Source organism: Canis lupus, chromosome 9 (assembly GCF_011100685.1).
Source record: "Canis lupus familiaris isolate Mischka breed German Shepherd chromosome 9, alternate assembly UU_Cfam_GSD_1.0, whole genome shotgun sequence".
NCBI classification, from domain to species: domain Eukaryota; kingdom Metazoa; phylum Chordata; class Mammalia; order Carnivora; family Canidae; genus Canis; species Canis lupus.
In genome coordinates, this window is record NC_049230.1 from 22,854,719 (window position 1) to 22,871,957 (window position 17,239).

The following is a 17,239-nucleotide window of genomic DNA, read 5'->3' on the forward strand; positions in this document are numbered from 1 at the left end:
TTTCTCCCACTCTTCCCTGTTTAGAAGTTCTTCCTCGGATGTAACTTTATTTCTTCAGGCTGCAGCTTAATCCTTCTAAAAGCCCTCTAAAACAGGTGCCAAGGGAACCTAAGACAGGACTTGGGTTATTAAATATAAATAGACAGGGGAGGGGAACTGAATATAGACAGATATTTTATCTCTCAGTCCCTGCAAGTTATTGGGAAGAAGGCACTAGTGGTTGCTAAGCAACAGGTCTCCATAGAGGACAAGGCACAGAGGAAAAAGCCTCTTTTGAATAGTGAGGTGAGAGGGTAGGGAAGGTGGGGGTCAAAAGGCTATGGACTGGCAGGCAGGACCTCAGGAATGATTGGTTTGTCTTCCAAGAACAGCACCATTCCCCCAGGCCTTAGGAAACTCCGCCTATACAGCCTTCCCAATTGGTGGAAGGAGGAAGGCCTCAGGCACTCCTCCCTTCCTACCAGGAGGAGGGAACCTGGTTTCCACAGAAACCCAGAAACAATCCTGGCCTTATTTTGCTTATGGCTTTTTTGTAACCCCCTCATGGAGCACCAACTATCATGGTCTCCTTTCTCTGACCCCCAACTTCCGATTTGAGGGGGAGGGCCCATAGAAGGTTAAGGGTGGGAGGGAATGCCATTGAGCTGGCCTCACTGGGCCCTGAAGTGACCTAATAAGACTCTAAAGAGGGAGTGACTTTTAGGGGAAAGGGCTTTCAAATGTCCTCTGACCTCTGCATCTCCTAAGGGGTTGCAAAAAGCATGGGCAAATAGTGGCATCAGATGCAAATTCTGTGTCCAGGCTTGCTTTCTAAAGAGCGACTACAGGCTGGGTTTGAAGGTTAGGGGAGAATGAGGGGGCAAGGTCTTTTGTGCCCCTTGGCCACCCAGACCCCTATCTTCTTTGACCTGAAGTCCACTGTCGTCAAGACCAGAGAATGGAGATATAGAACATTAACGTATGTCAAGTATAAGTGAGTGGCACCGAGGGGCATAATCTGTTTTTCTAATATGACCACAAGCAGAGTGTTAGGAGAATTAGGCCGACAGCTGCTGGTGCCCCCCCCTTCTACCCCCCCTCCTCGCTCTCCCTCTCCCTTCCTCCTCGGCGTTTGCACACACCAATGGCAGCCAAGCCCTGCTCGAGATTTCTCTTAATCTTCCTCCGCCATCCTGCGCTCTTTCCGCAGGCGGTGCTGCGAAGCCGGCAGAGCCCCGCGTCACACCTTACTGCTCTCTGAGATTGCTCCACAGAGAGCTCAAGGAGATGGCAATTCGGCGCTGATGCCGGCTGGCAGCAGTTGGGAGAGGGGAAGGAGGAGAGAGAGGGAGGAGGGGAGGGGGGAAAAAGTTGGCACAGATACCAAGTTTTTCCCTAGAGAGACATGGTGGGGGGGTGGTGAGAGAAGAGAGAAAATGACACAGAGAAAAAGAAACAAGGAAAAAGGCAGAGAGAGAGAGAGAGACAGAGAGAGATGATTAAAGTTCTCAGACATTCACATGTGGCATCTCTAGCCCATCTCAACTCATGACCCTCTAAAGATCACACCACCCAGCCAGAGTTCCCAGCCACCCACCAAACACATGTGTGCGTGCACACGCACACACACAGACGTACACACAGTTTCAGCCAACCTGGAAGTCAAAGCAGCCCAGACATGTGTGTATTCGTGCAAGAGTGTGTGTGCGTGTGTGTGTGTATATGCCTGTATGTTGTCTCTGTTTTGGATCGCAGTAGAATGCAGTATGTAAATGAGATGGTTATTACCGCAATGTTCATCAAGCTGAGCCGAGAAGACATTAATAGCCTGATGAATATGCATGTGAATTTGTTAATTAAGTTAATTATTCTGCTGAAAATGCATTCGTCTTCCAAGGACATTTTCCCAATGATTTTTACATGCTCTAGCCATTAGTCATGCTATATTTTATCAGGGAAATGAGTTTGCTTAAGTTGTAAAAAAAAAAAAAAATGGAGCGAGAAGAGAAATAGAGAAAGAAAGGAAGAGGAAAAAAATGAAAGAGGAAAGAGGAAAATGTATTGGAGTTGAGAGTGGAAAGGCATCGGAGGCTGGCCTGAAGTTTGAGGCCCAGCTGGGCTTTTGAAGCCTGCCCTCGATTTTTATGGGTATCTCACTCTACAATTTTTTGCCCTTTTTTGATGACAAACTTTTTTTTTCCAGTGCCAAATTTCCAACACATTAATTAATTGTTGTAGCCAATTAACTGTAGTTGTGCAAATGAGTTTAGCACTAATTACCATGCAGTGCCTGTAATCACATAAAAAACTTGCTGAGAAAGAGAGAGGAGAAGAGAAGGAATGGGAAGGCAGTGGTGGTAGGAGAGAAGGGGGCCTGGAGTAGAGGGGCAGCCAAGGGAAGGAAATAAGCAGGAGTCCTAAGATTTCCTGGTTAGGAGCCATCTTGGCTTTGAGAAAAAGGAGCTGTCTCATAGCCACATTCAGGACCTCTGACAATCAGGAAATCTCACTGGGAGTAAGATTCAGTAAAGAGTGCTATCCCTTTGTCTAAGAACTTCCAGCCAAAAGACACAAGTTCAGAATGGAGATCTCTTGTTGTTTCAATGATAGAATGATGTCCCTACAGATTCTGAAGGCCTCGGTGTTTATCCTCATGCCTGGAATTACTGGGCAAGGGTGGTGCATGTGACTGGGAGATGTGCCATTTCTGATGGGCCAGGGGATGGAGAAGAGTGATATGTGCTTACGGCCTGGTTCAAGACCCATAAGTACATAGGGAAAATTGCTGAGTTCACAGCCACTGGGATAGGCCAATAGAGCAATGATAACATTAGCTATAAAAAGCTAGTTCCAGCAGGAGGTGAGAAGAGGCAGCCTTTGGCCAGACATAGCTCCCAGGAGAGGAGCCAAACCTTCTCTCCCACAAGTTGGCATCTCTACCACCCATCATGTCTGGGCCAACTCTAGGTTTCCACCTGTCAGCTTCGACCAGTGCCCATAGGCTGAAGGACAGACCAAATGATTTCTCCAGCTCCTTCAGATTTTGTTGTCCATGACTTCAGTTGTAGGTAAAGAACAGTTGTAAAGCGAGGACTAAGTGCCAGACTGGCAGTTTTCTTCCATGCTGCTTGCCCCCTTTACCACATCCCAGACACTGAACCTGCCCAAGGTGTGTGTCTGTGTATGTACATGTGCATATGCACAAATAACCTGTAGGTCTCACCCCCAACACCAAACAAATGCTATAATTACCCTTACCCCTCCAGAATAGAGTTCACTTATCATGGCCTGTTTCCTCAGACCTTATCAGAGACACATTCAGCTTCCATGGAGGACCTTAGCCACACATCCTCTCATAGACACCCAAAGGCTTCCTTTCTGATTGCATGTTCCAGGTCTGTGGGCAGATTGCTGGTCAGCTCTATCCACTTCATCCTTGTTCTTCCCTGGCAAAGGGGAAACAATTTCAAAGGCACATGCCATATTGCTCCTTGCTCTATGACAATGCTGCTCTTCTAACCTATGAACCAAAGTTAGCTGTGAAGACCTGAACTGACCCATGCTGCTCCAATGTTCTCTTGCTTCCAACATAGCTCTTTTGGTTCTGCCCACACCCTATTCCCAGCAACATTAGTCAAGGTCTGAGAAAGCCTGGTGCAGTAGAAAGAGCCCTATTATCTTGGGTTCCAGGCTCTTCTTTGCCATTTAACATGTGATCATTGGAAAATCATTTACTGGGAGCCTCAATTTGCCTCATCTATGAAATGAAAATAATAATAGTGCCATGCCTGAGGGGTTAAAGAAGCTTAATAATTGTGAGTATAAAAGTCAGCACACCAAGTAAAATGAGCTACTTCATTAATTGTAGTGAGTACAAAGTGAGAGTACAAAGTGTCCTTTAACAGGTGAATGGTTAAACAAACTGTGGTCCATGGTATACCATGGAATAAACAAAAGGAACAAACTAGGATACATACAAAATCCTTGGATGGATCTCTAGGGAATTATGCTGGGCAAAAGAAGCCAATCCTAAAAACTTACATAATATATGGCTCCATTTTTGAAATGACAACATTTCAGAAGTGGAGGACATAGGTGGTTCTTAAGGAGTAAGGAGGGTGTGAGGTAGGTGTGATTATAAAAGGACACATGAGGAATCCTTATGGTGTTGGAACTGCTCAGTGCCTTGACTCTAGTGGTAGATATACAAATTTACAAAGGCAATAAAATTGCACAGAACACACACACACATGAACAAATAAAATGGGGAAATGGGAATAAGACTATATTGGTGGACTATATCAATGTCAACATTCTGGTTGTGGTATTATAGTTCTGCAAAATATTAGCATTGGATAAAAGTAGAAAAATGTACAAGGGATCTCTGTATCATTTTTTTTTAAATTTTATTTATTCATGAGAGACACACAGAGAGAGACAGAGGCACAGAGATACAGGCAGAGGGAGAAGCAGGCTCCAGGCAGGAAGCCCAACGTGGGACTCCGGGATCACGCCACGAGCCAAAGGCGGCGCTAAACCCTGAGCCACCCAGGCTGCCCTAGACTGTTCTATTTAGCCAAAGGGAGACGCTCAACTGCTGAGCCACCCAGGCATCCCTCTGTATCATTTCTTAAAACTGCATGTGAATCTACAATTATCTCAATTAAAAAAAGCTATGCTTGATTAGTAATGTCTCTGTTGGGTCTAGGAGAGAAAGGAGCTGCCCTTGTGTTTCCATTGAAGAATTCTAAAGAGGATGACTTAAAAAACATTATTCTCATTAGGGTATATCAGTAAAATGACCATAACCCAGGGAAGAACGGACATTGTATCTGTTGACCTAATAAATCTACTTTTTAGAATTTACTAGAAAAATTGAGTAAAGTTTATAATGTGTTAGAATGTTCATTGTGGTATTATTTACAACAGTAAAATATTTAAATGATTAAAAATAGGGTATGAGCTTTGTAAGTCATAACATATTTGGGTGATGAAATACTTTATAGACTTCAAACATCCTTAAAAAAAAAACCATCTCGCACATAGTAGGCACTCAAAAAATGGTAGTTCTTTTCACTTTACTGGAATATGCTGGGTATTAAAAGAGCTAATGTAAAGTGCCTGGCAAATGTTAGACATTGATATCCTAATGGTTATCTCTCACAGCTCCATCTTAGATGATGAAGCTATACTTCCAGGCAGAACACTGTCTAATGTGCTACTGGCTTGAGGCATGGGAATGGCAGAGTCTGAGTCAAGGGATTGGTACTTCCTTTCCAGGAGACTGCCACCCCCTGCTCTTATTATGAAGACAATCATAGACATTCTTCCCAGCATACATACATTCACATATTTGGCCTATAACTTCAGAGGATTCATGGAGTCTATGAAGCAATGTCAGCCCTGGTGACTCCATAAAAGTAACAGACTATTATATCAAGCACTGAGCACCTACTGAGTATCAGGCAGTGTTCTAGGTGCTTTACACACATTACTTCACTAAATGCTCTCCACAACCTTAAGAGGTTGTTTATCTGAATTTTACAGATAAGGAAACTAGGGGTCAGAAAGGTTAAGTGACTTACTAAGGTAGCATAGTTGGCTAATGGTAGTGCTGATGCTGGAACCCAAGGCTTCCTGCCTCCCAAACTTGTGATCTAACCATCACATACTACATTTAGAAGGGTCATGAAGGGGTGCACTCTCAGAGCTAGCGTAGAAATTGCACTGAGGCCCACACCTGGAGAAGCCACAGAAAAGTAATGCTATTTTTTCAATTCTGCCTGGGTAGGCACAGACAAACCCATCCCAGGCAGAAAGAAAGTTTCTGAAATTGGCCCATTCTCAAGTTTTATATCCCATGAATAAGTTTTTCCATATGTGTATCTTCTATCTTTTTTGCTAAAATCTGACCTCTTCAATTTCTCTTGTTTTCAGTGGGGACAGTGAATATATGACAAGGTACTCTTCCAAGGCCCTAGGCTGGGAGGGGTTGGAGGAGCTTCTCTTTTCCCAGTTCTGTTGAGGCCATGACTAAGATGTTTCAGTCTCCTTGGTCTCTTGGATTTGTCCAAGGTATCAAACCAAAAGATAAGCAGGAGAAAATTGGGCCAGGAAGAAGAGCAGAAAGGAGTAGCCTAACCAGACCAAGGAGACCAGCTTGGAGAAAGGTCCGGGAGTCTCTGGGGACCCTAGTGCTGGGCTTGGGCTAAAGTTAAGGTGGGCAGTTTTTCCCATTAGACTCAGCAGCCAGTTTCATGTTTAACATTCACCTAGTTGGGGAGATCTGGCCAGCATCCCTAATGCCAGAGTCTCTTGTTAGTCTTGACATGACATCTCTGCAGAAAGGAGGGGGCTGGGAGCTCTGTCACTCCACACTTATTCCGGTTTCAATACTACCTCACTATGCTTCCTCAGGACCAGGCAGCCCAACTGGGGGGCTTAGAGATGCCCAGGGAAGAGAATCATCTTGTGAGGAGGATGCTGGGATTTCAAGGCTGGATCCAAAGCTGTTTTCTCTCAACATGAGAGTCAGGAGGGCAACTGGCGCCTGAGTCTGGACACACTGACTGGGGAAGGGAGGGTCCTCCCTCCTACCTCCCTCTGCACGCCATTCTACCTTGCTGGGGCCCAAGCATGCCCACTGCTCTCTTTGGCTTCCCTCACCCCACCTACCCTATGGACAGGAGAGGGTTAAAGGCATAGTATGGGCAAGCTATAAATTTCCCATCAGTGTGGGGAGAGTAGGACTGTTGGCAGGGAGGGGGTTGGGCTGGGGGGGAGGGGGAGCTGGGAAAAAGCCAGGAGGTTGTCTCTAGGTAACAATAAACACTGCAAGCAAGGAGCAGCTGTTACACTTACTCTCTCTGCATCACAATGCTGAAATAACACTAATAAACCAGTGTGCCCAATGCACAGGCATACACACATTTAGGGCCAGGCCCCACTGTACCCTTAGAGCTGCCCTCTGCCTCAGGTCAGGGCCCTTGCTGTCAGTGGACATACTAGTCTTGGCCTTGTGGGGAGGATGAACACTAAAGAGTCAGTCTCAGAATCAGAGGCATTCTCAGAGTCGGGGGCGGGGGGGGGGGGTGGTGGTGGTGGCAGAGGCTGGGGATTTTGGGTTCAGTTTCTGATGGCATTTACTGGTGCAAAGAGTTCAAATGGGGGACCTTTTGGTTGGGAGTTGGGAGTAGAGGAAGAGAGTGGGAGAGAGAAAAGTATAAGGAACAGAAAACTACTTACCATACCTTCTCAAGCTGGAGGGGATGAGGTGGCCAGGAATGGGGCTAGCTGGAGTGAAGTAGAAGAAAAGGGAGCCCAAGAAGAAAGTTTGAGAAAGAGGAGGAGCATGTGTTATTGAGGAGTGATTCTAATCTCTCTCCTGGGTCTAAACTCCCCACACCTGCCTACACCCACCTGGTGTACCCAGGCTCCCCCTCACAGCACCATTTTTATACCAGAGCCAGGTGATGTGTTGGTTCAGTTCAGGACTGAGCTTTATTATGGGTATTCCAGCAGGGGGCCCTAAGCTCCCAATGCTGCCAGGGAGAGCTGCAGGAGTAGAAATGGTCTTATCCTCCTACAGGAAAAGTGAAGAGTGAAAAGTGGCTGGTCTATCACTTTCTCCAGACCCCAGCTGGATCTCCAGAAGCAGCCCAGCAGAGTGCACCCCCTGCCCAGTTCCCGCCCCCCCTCAACCTGGACACCAGAGCTGCCAGCAACAAAATAGGCAAATGAAGGGCTCTGTCAGAGAACTCTCCTCCTCTTAGCCCATCCTTCACTGAGGTTAGAGGGAGAGTACTATTATCTGGATACACTAGTATCAAAGATCCCTGTTTCCCTGTTTCCTTTTGCTGAAACAAGGAGGACTGTGGGTGTCAGACACTGGGACTGCGGTCAGAGGCATGAATGGTTCTCTTGGTCCACCTTCTGGCCCTTTTCTGCTGATGTGATCTCAAACACAATATCCTATCATCCCAGATTCAGAAAGGATGGAGAAGATGCACACTGCCCATCTGGCTTGTACGGGAAGAGAGAATCAGTACCTTTGAAGATCTATGGTGTCTGTTTGCAGGGTAGAGAGTACTGAGACCAAGTGAAAATCCTTCCAGGGAGGAGTAGCTGTGTCTACCTGCACATGTGAATACTCAGTTCCCTCTGGCAGCCAATGGATACAATAGGATACTACTGGCCTCTGCTATCCTTTCCTCAGTGGGAAGCCTCTTCCTGGGAATGTTCAACTTCTCCTAATCTCTTCTCTCCCATTTCCCTCTATTCTTTCATAGCTGGAGCCTCTCTTTGCCCCACAATCCAGATGAGAGACTCATCCACACAGTTCAGAGTGGGGGAAAATTGGGGCAAAAGAGAGCTCTAACAATCCTGGACCCCCTTCCTCTCTGTTGTTTTCATGAGTTGCCCCCATTGCTATGAGTCACCAGAACCTTGAGCTCAGCTGAGCTGCCAGCAGCCTTCTCCCTCTTTGATCTCTAGTGAGGCAAATATACACCCAAAGCACCCAAACCCACCATCTTCCTACTCACAGGGCCATAGCTTCCTCTTTCATCCCTAGGAATCTGCAACACAGACACATGAGATGAGTGAGCAAAGAGAGTGTGAGAGACCCCAGCATGTGCTCTGTGCCAGAGCAGAGAGCCGGCTGCCTGAACGGCAGAGCAGGATTGCTAGCCAGGAGAGCTGGCACACTTGGGCACACAGCCTTGTCAGCATGTGAGAGGGGGCTCTGGAGAGGATGGGATAAAGAGGCTGTTTCAAGAGCAGGCATCTCCTGGCTCCCTCTCTGGTCACTGTTTCTTCTCCTCCTTGGCCTCATTTCCTAGGTGGTGTTAGGTATCATATCACTGCCACCTCTGAGATGCCTTTCTTCCCTTCCTCCGTGGTGGTTTTGGAAGCTAGAGAGGGTATATGTATAACAACCTTCGAGGTGTCAGGTGGGAGGTTCAGACATCCAAATCTCTTCCCAACCTATAGGACACACAGAGGGAGAAGGAGGAAAGGAAGAATCCCATCAGAGTGAAAGCTAAACCCTAGGCCAATGCTGAGCTCCTTTTTCTCCAAAGGGCAGGGCATCCTGGGTGCTGCTACCTCTGCCTCCCACTTACTTCAAGTCTGTTCCTCTTTCCCAGCAAAGGCTCAGCATTCCTTCTGGCCTCCAGGCTCCAGGCTCTGACTCCAGGGCTGTAGAGCTTGCCTAAATCTTGGGAGTGTGAGGCAGGGCTGGTGGGGACTGCTTGGAGGGAAGCCCCATTCCTTAGAGAAACATCCAGAATCTAGACTGAATGCTTTAAGGGCCTTTTGGACACTCCAGTATGCCACCAATGTTGGAGCAGGAGCAGACAAGGGGTGAGAAAGGGCCTACTAAAAGCCTGACACTTTCTCCCCTCCTTTGCTGTTCATCTCCACTGCTCTGTGTTTCAAAGGAGAAACAGCAGCTCTGTAAACAGGAGCCTCTGATAAATCCTGTGAATAATACTATGAACGGCCTACTATAGGTTAGGCAGCCAGCCCCACAGATGGGACTACAGACCTCAGCTCCCAAATATCCCCTCTGTTTTCTCCCACTTTTTAGGCTCCTCCCTGACTTTCCCGGACAAGAGAAGCAAGAGAATCTTCCTTTTCAATTCCCTGGCATAGTTCTCCTACCAGTTTCCACTACTATCGGCCCTTCGAAGTGAGGGAAGAGCTAGATGGGTTCTTTTTAGACTGTCTGGGGGTGGGGGGGATGTGAGGGGTCCTTCTCACCTATTATTTGTAGAGAAAGCAAGGAAATGACCCTGAAGGTCTAAAGGTAAAGCAAGGTGAATCTAGGCCACTTAAAGAGGCATATCCTGCTCTTCCTCAAGGACTTTGGGGATATAAAATGGGATACTGGGATCCCTGGGTGGCGCAGCGGTTTGGCGCCTGCCTTTGGCCCAGGGCGCGATCCTGGAGACCCGGGATCGAATCCCACGTCAGGCTCCCGGTGCATGGAGCCTGCTTCTCCCTCTGCCTGTGTCTCTGCCTCTCTCTCTCTCACTGTGTGCCTATCATAAATAAATAAAAAATTTAAAAAAAAAAAATAAATAAAATGGGATACTGAGAGAGAAGACAATTTTGGGAGTCGGGGGAAGGTGTTGGGGGCTTGGAGAATGTGATGAAGTTTCTATCCACACTGCTTTCCAAGCCCTGTGTCCATCTTTGCCCTGACTTCAACTTAGTCTCATGAAGCACAGAACAAAGAATCTTGAATTTTTTAAGGGAGGAAGAAGATGCCAGGAAATGCCACCTTTGGCAACCTGGTGGGAAAGTCCCTTTCTCCTTCATTCTTTCCCTCCTTAACTCTAGTGTCTGAATAGCAAAGGAAGGAGGGAGTGGGGATGTGGATGGCTGGAAACATGCCTTCCTCTCCACTGTGCACCAACATCACATGAAGCCAGACAGGGCTTGAGTAAGTGTTCTAGGGTCATCACACCGCATGAATACACGGGCATTTCTGACTTGGCCTTCAGAGCCTTGAGTTTTAACCCTGTCTCTGTTTTAGGCCTAGACATGGGATAAGAGGTATAAGACCACTCCTCCCTACATTTTTGGGCATAATTTTCTCTAGCAATTTATACTATGACAGGGAAACTTGTGATAAGATCTTTAAAAAAGCTCAATATTTAGTCACCTTTGGGAGATTTATTTCTTGGTTCAGGAACTGGTGTAGTTGGTACATTGAATTATCTGTGGACTTTACAGAGTATAGCAAAGTCTCCATGAGAGTTGGGGACCTCTGGGGATCTGTTGGCTTGGAAGCAGGGAAATGTATGCAATGACCTCTGGAACTAGCTATATGAGGGAAACAGTCCTCAAATAATGCACCTGCCTGACTCCCCTCAGTTGCTTCTAAGACTTGGAGGCCAGAGAAATGAGAGTCCAATAATAATCCTGCCAATCCTCTTCCCTCGACTTTCCTCCCCACACCCTATATACCTACCAATCAACCAACCAACCAACCAACCTACCTACCTACCATCCTTTCCTTGGGTTCCCAGGAAGTCTCCAAAGCCAGGAACACAAAGCAATTCCAGGACAGGACTCAACTGATTTTTCCTCTCTGGGTTTCCATTTCCACATCTGTAAAGTGAAGATTCAGTAAGATGAACTCCAAGTTTTCTCCTTTGCAGCAGTAAGGTTCTATGATTCACATCCCAAAATCATCAGTCCTCACATGTATGCTGCTTTGCATGTAACCTCCAGGACACTTCTCTTACGTCTAAACATTCAGAAATATCTTTAAACTCTGCCTTCCTCTTTCCTCATACACCGTCTCAGGTTCTATGGTCCCTAGCTCTTGCTCCCTCTCTTCAAGGACCTCAAAACTCTGTCCCACTTTCATTTCAGTTTTACATCTCACTGGACAAGCCCAGCTGGACAAAATCCTAGGAGCAAGAAAATTGCCTTACCTAATATCCTGGCTGCAATTTTGGGCCTCAAACCCAAGTCAGTTGGTACAGTTCTTCCTTTTTTAGAGGTCCTGGCAGTTGGGGGGAAATCCTGGCAACTCTCCCTAGCACCTCCCCTCCTCCTCCACCTCACTATTCCCCATGCCAGAGAGCAAAGTGGCCAGTGATTGATGGGCCTGGGTTCCCAGTAACCGCACCCAGTGGCCCAATCCTCCTCCCTAACCCAATCCCTCCCCTGTCCCTATTCAGAGATCAGATTGTCTCATGTTGGTCCCTAAGGTCCCATTAATTAAAAATACATCCAATTAAATGGCAGGTGAAAACGTGCTATTGGAGCTCTCCACCCCCTGCCCCAGCTTGGTCTCCCCCCCTCCTTTTAAGGCTCAGCTGTGCTTTGAGCTGAGAAAAAAAGAGAGAGAGAGAGAGAGAGAGAGAGGGGAAGAAAGAGGGAGAGAGAAGAGGAAGACATAGGGGTGGGAGGATGAAGGGGGGGTGTTATTTGAACCTCTGCCAGAGTAGCATGTGCCAGCCTGGGAGGGTGGCACTGTGCCCTGGTGTCTAATTTCTGGAGGTGTGAGTAGGTTCAGTCAGCTGGGTACGAACCTCCATTTCCCTTAAAGGGGCAGAGGGAAGTCAAAGGGTGTGGCTAGCTGTGCTGCCCTCCTTCTGGGCTTGGTGGGTGAAAGGTAAAAGTATAAATGGTAGAGGGTGTGATGTTCAGAGGTTGCAAGAGTCTAAGGCCTCCATTCTTGGCATATCTCTGCTCCTTCCCAGACTGCAAAGAAGGTAATGAGAAGCCGGCTGGGACCCAGGTGGCAGGGCATGGCGATGCTCCCAAGCTAGGCTGTGCCTACCCCTACCCATAGGAAAGCTGAGAAAAATAACAGAGGGAGGGAAGAACAGAGTCATAATTTGGGTGGGAGCAGATGGGTCAGATGGGATAAAATATACAAGGATGGATGTTTGTATGGGCACCACAACACCCAGCACCTTATAGGTAAGAGGGTCCAGAGGGACTTGTCCTATTTGCCCTTTCTCTAGGCAAAAAGAAGCAGCAGTAGTGTGAAGTCCCCTCAACCAGGTCGCCTGGCAGGCTGTGAGCAGGGTGTCTCCCCTGACAAGCACTGATCATTCATTCTTCTCCACACTTATGGTGTCCCCAGCATTTTGTCAGGTAAGGCATCTGCTCCACCCTCTGCCCCTCAGAAAGCCCTCTGGCCCCAAGCAATGCAAAGTTAATGGCCACTGAGAGCTGTTGGGAGAGAAGCTAGGAAAGAAGGGGTGTCTGAAGGTGGTACTCAGAATCTAGGCACCAGTGGGGGTGTCTGTAGACCCAGGGCCCCCGCCTGGCCTCCTTGGCAGCCTCGGTACCTCCTCACTTCACTTTAACGCTAATTGGAGATTTTAATCTGCGCTGCTGCTCTGCTCGGGGTGCTGGGGGGAGCGCCAGCTGTGCAGTAATTCCAGCAGCACCGACTGTTTAATCAAGCTGTCCTCCTGGGGAGGGGCCCTCGGGCATGGGGGTAGGAGGGAGGAGGAGAACCTCTGTCATCTCCCTTAGTCTGTTCAGCCTGGAAGGGCTTCATGGAAACTGAGGATCAATTGTGGGATATCTCACCCTCATAAGGGCCCCATGGCCACTTGGATCCTTGGCAGAACCAGTACACCATATGGGGTCAGTTTGAAGCTCAAGGGCCAAAGCATCCCCCCTCCCCATCCAGCTTCGTGACACCTTTTTTTGGGTGTCCCCCTGCCATGCAAGCTGCAAACATCCATTGGACCATCTTGAGTTTGGCAGGTCTGTGCTGGCGGAGGTGATAGGGGCACAGAAAGCTGAGCTTCTTTACTTTCCTCTTCCCAACACTCTATCGCTAACAAAGATACTTTTCTTAGGACTGTGAGATTTTTTTTCTTTGAAACCCACAGGAACCCCTACTCTCTAGACTAGAAAGTGATTGTTTAAGAGGCAGGGAGACAATGGGGGTAGAAGGGAAGGGCAGCTGAAACCTGCTACACCCTGAGGGAGAAAAGCACCTATGCAAGATGTGTGGTGTCTAGCGCTGGGGGCTTCCTGAATTCAGATGGAAACATATGGAGGTGTCAGGCCACTAGGGTGGAGTGTTCAGGGTATCAGGCCATTTTTAAGGAAGAGCAAGTGGTACTAATTATTCTTTTGGCTTCTTGGGGCCTGGCTCCCAGATTCTCTCAGATTGTTTCTGATCCCTGTCTGGAGGAAAGGGTGCCTGCCTCTGCCACCCAAACTATGCCTAAGGGGCAGGAGTTTTAATTGGTCAGCAGCACCCTCGTGTGGCAGAAACCAAGACTGCAGCTGCCCAAGTGGCCCAGCAGCTTTGAGAGATCAGACATCCAGGTTGATATCCAGATGGACAGAATTATAAATGTTGATGATCTTTGAGTCATCAAGGTACCCATGCATACTTACTGTTTGACCACTTCCAGGGATATTTCCTGCTTCTTTATCCTTTCATCCACTGCATCCTAATTCCAACTCAAGATATGTGTCAATCAGGAAGGGAGCACCTGACCCAGAGTTGGCACTTACTATGGCTGATGCTTGTGCTGTCTGGCTTACAGGGGTGAGAGGGGAGCTGCTGAGAGAGAAGGCCTAAGAGCAAAAGGTAAGTTGATGTCACACAATGGCAGGAGAGGCTCTGGCACCTCTGCCAACTTTACAGGTGCCAGTCAAGAGCTGCCACCTGAACTATGCCATCTGAACTACAGACACTGTCACCTGGTGGTGGGTTTCTGCTATACAGCAATCCATTCTTACTCCCTGGGGAGGTCTAGGAATGACTAAGGACAGATTCTCAGAGCCTTGAGATCCTTGTCCTTGGGAGTAGACACCAGATAAACACACCTTTCCCTCAAAAGACCCAGGTATTTTCCAAGGATGCCAGGCCACTGGGCAAAATGCACATCTATGGCTTTAGACTTCCAGCCCCAAGAGAAGTGCTTGTTGCCTATTGTTGGACCCCTATACTCCAGGGTGAAGTGTCTGTTTACTGATCCCTATTTCCTCATCTACCAAAAGAGGAAAATGGTTCTGAACTATAGAAAAGGGGCGGATATTTAATATCAGCAAGGTCCTGCTAAAGATTAAAACTGGAAGTTGCAGGCAGAGAGCTGAGTCATTAAGGCTTCCCCTTGTTGGAGATATTTAACAACAGAGAGAAATACTTCCAGAGAGAAATATGACCCTGTTTGGGGTTGGTGGGTAGAGAGAAGAGCCACCTACCTGGCAGCAAGAAGGGTGGGGGTGGGCACTGAAAGCCCATGACCTGCCTGGTTCTGGGCAATGAGGATAGAGGGAAGCAGGCTTGTGGGCCTCTACTTCTGGTGTCTTGCCCAATGTCTGGACAGGTGAGAAAGGGTTCCATCAACTCTGGAAAGGAGGTAGAAAAGCTGATGAGAAGTAGTAAGAAGGGAAAGAATGCTCAATCCCACTCAAAAGAAAAATAGAGAAAACAGCTTCTTAGAGAAGACAGGGCTGTGTGTGTGTGTGTGTGTGTGTGTGTGTGTGTGTGGTGGTGGTGATGGTGGTGGTAGTGGTGGTGGTGGTGGTCGTGGTCGTGGTCGTGTTGGTGGTGGTGTGTGAGTAGGACAAGTGCTGTAGAGAGGCTGAGAGTATCCCACCAAAGAGGAATATCCATTAGTGAAATGGGCCAAGAGGAAAGAAGAGGGATGAAATGACTTGTCAATGTTAATAAAGAGAGTCATCTACTCTAACTGGGGAAAAATTCTTCATGAGAAGGTAGGATACCATAATAGGGTCAAATGAAAAGCCAGGAAAACTCTTCTGGAGATCTTTGGGAATAAGAAACTTCCCTAAGTAGGGGTGGGGGTGAGAAATCCTTTACAAAAGCAGGCCTCAAACCCCTGACTGGCCTTAGGTTCCTACCTGGCTTTAAAGTCAATGAAAGACTGAACTTTTCAGGGCTCCAGATGCCAGGTGACTGATGGACTTCACCAAATTCCTCAAAGGCTATCCTTTCTTCTGCTGCTGCCACCTGTAAAGGAAAATGACAGGTTTCATTAGACATGAGACAAGGGACTAGACATCAAAGAAAAATTTGGTCTTTCGCCCAGTGAGTATGGCTTTAGTAGGTAACAGCGATGGTGATGGTCACCACTCTTCCAATACCCTCAAACATGAACTCACAAAGCCCAGAAGGATGAAGATGAACCTTATATGCTTCCAGAGAGAGTTATAACTGCTCTAAGATTCCTACCTCCTGGGAACCAGCTCCCAATTCAATAAAGTAAAAACAGTGATTTCTATACTTAAGACGTAAATTAGGAATTCAACAGAACCAGAAACTGTAAAGCCCAGAATATAAAGGGTGATGAAGGTTCAAGGTTAATGAAAAGTTAATGCAAGAAGGTGACTCAAGAGGAGACCAGCTAGTTTTAGATCAGATCATGGAGGCTGTCTTATGTAGGGAGGAATCATGTTCTCCCTATATTATCAATTGGGGTGTGATGGAGAAAATGTAAAGGTTATGTACTAGGATGTTTCTTTGTCATCAGCACAAAATGTTCATTTTGCAGACCTGCCGTTCCTCTGACCTAGACTCACAACTCTTATCTCTAAGCTGTTCAGGGGTACCTTTCTTCCTCCAAGATTTGATTCCAGTTTAGGGACTCTTTAGCATTTCCCTCTATGCACATCATTGGCTCCCAGACTCATATGCTCAGAAACTAAGCATTGGAAGGGACTATAGACACATCTCAGAGAGGTCCAAAGAGGGGTAGGGTAGTCTCAGCACTAGAGTGAGAGGACTTCAGAACCTGCTGTGCAGGTCAGTTCAATGAGCACACTATTTAGGGCTTAGCTCACTGTGGAGCACCACACCACCTTCCTTCTGCCTTATCAAAGGAGAAAACCAACAACTTAAAACTTAATAAGGGAGAGTAAGGGGTTCCCCCCTCCAGGCCCGTTTCCCAGCAATCTCAGAGAATATCTCATTTCACTCGAGTTCTATAATCCCTTTTCTCATTCAGGGAGCCCCTTAGCTTCCCAGCTGAGGTGTGTCTTCTTTCTCCCTTTTTTTGGATTTTGCTTTTTCTACAGCTGTATGGTAATGCAAAAGAGCCTGAGTTGAGATTTAGGGTAAATTCTTCACTGGGCCTCAGAGGGTTTTTCCCCACTGCGTTCCAAACCCGAGAGCTGGTGGCAAAGTGCTCCTGGAACTTTGGGGGTAACTCCGCGCACATCAGGGTCTTTGGTGGTGCCTGCAGCTTGCTTTCCCAATGAACTGAACTCTCTGACTACATAAAAAGATTACACTTCGTACAATTTGTATGTCATAGAGAGATTAGTCTTTGAGGTAAAAACACATAAAGCTCCTCAGTTTTTCTACTGTTTTTCAAATCCACCTTTCCCCCTCAAAACCTCACAGCCCTACTGAGGAAGTTCAACACTCATAGGAGTTGGCAATCTTAAGGTTGGGGGAGATCTATACTCAAGTAGGTTAAGATTCTGGCCTCTTGGATTCCAGTCTTGGCTGGCTGCCACCAACTCACTCACTATGAGATAGTGGGCAAGGCACTTCCATTCCTCAAATCTGTTTCCCCTGCTCTGTACACTGGAAGAGTCAATTAGGTGATCTCTAAGCTCTCGCTGGCCATGATTTTACAAGGAGACAGTTCCTTTTATCAGGAAGTGAACATTCCTGCCCTTCACACCTTCTCTCTGGGCCACTGCAGAAAGAAGGTCCCCTAGAAAAGCCTGTCTTTCTCATACTGGCTTAACCAAAGGGACAAATGAGGGAGTCCCAGTAGGAGGTCTTCCT

At 47.3% G+C, this 17,239-nt stretch overlaps 1 protein-coding gene across 20 annotated transcripts in view; it reads right to left on the bottom strand.

Annotated features, from left to right (window-relative positions):
- Positions 1 to 17,239, bottom strand: part of CDK12 (cyclin dependent kinase 12) — a 79,452-nt gene that overhangs the window by 2,606 nt on the left and 59,607 nt on the right. For 2 of the 20 annotated variants that reach the window (XR_005364421.1, XR_005364403.1), the window contains 5 exons: positions 15,346 to 15,454; positions 14,683 to 14,829; positions 13,870 to 14,052; positions 10,994 to 11,097; positions 5,470 to 8,964 (listed from right to left, as the gene is read on the bottom strand). The gene's annotated coding sequence lies outside the window, so the exon portion shown is untranslated. Of the gene's footprint in view, positions 1 to 3,237; positions 3,426 to 5,469; positions 8,965 to 10,989; positions 11,098 to 13,869; positions 14,053 to 14,682; positions 14,830 to 15,345; positions 15,455 to 17,239 lie in introns of those variants that run through there. The other 18 variants (XR_005364422.1, XR_005364411.1, XR_005364410.1 and 15 more) reach the window with 17 other exon arrangements.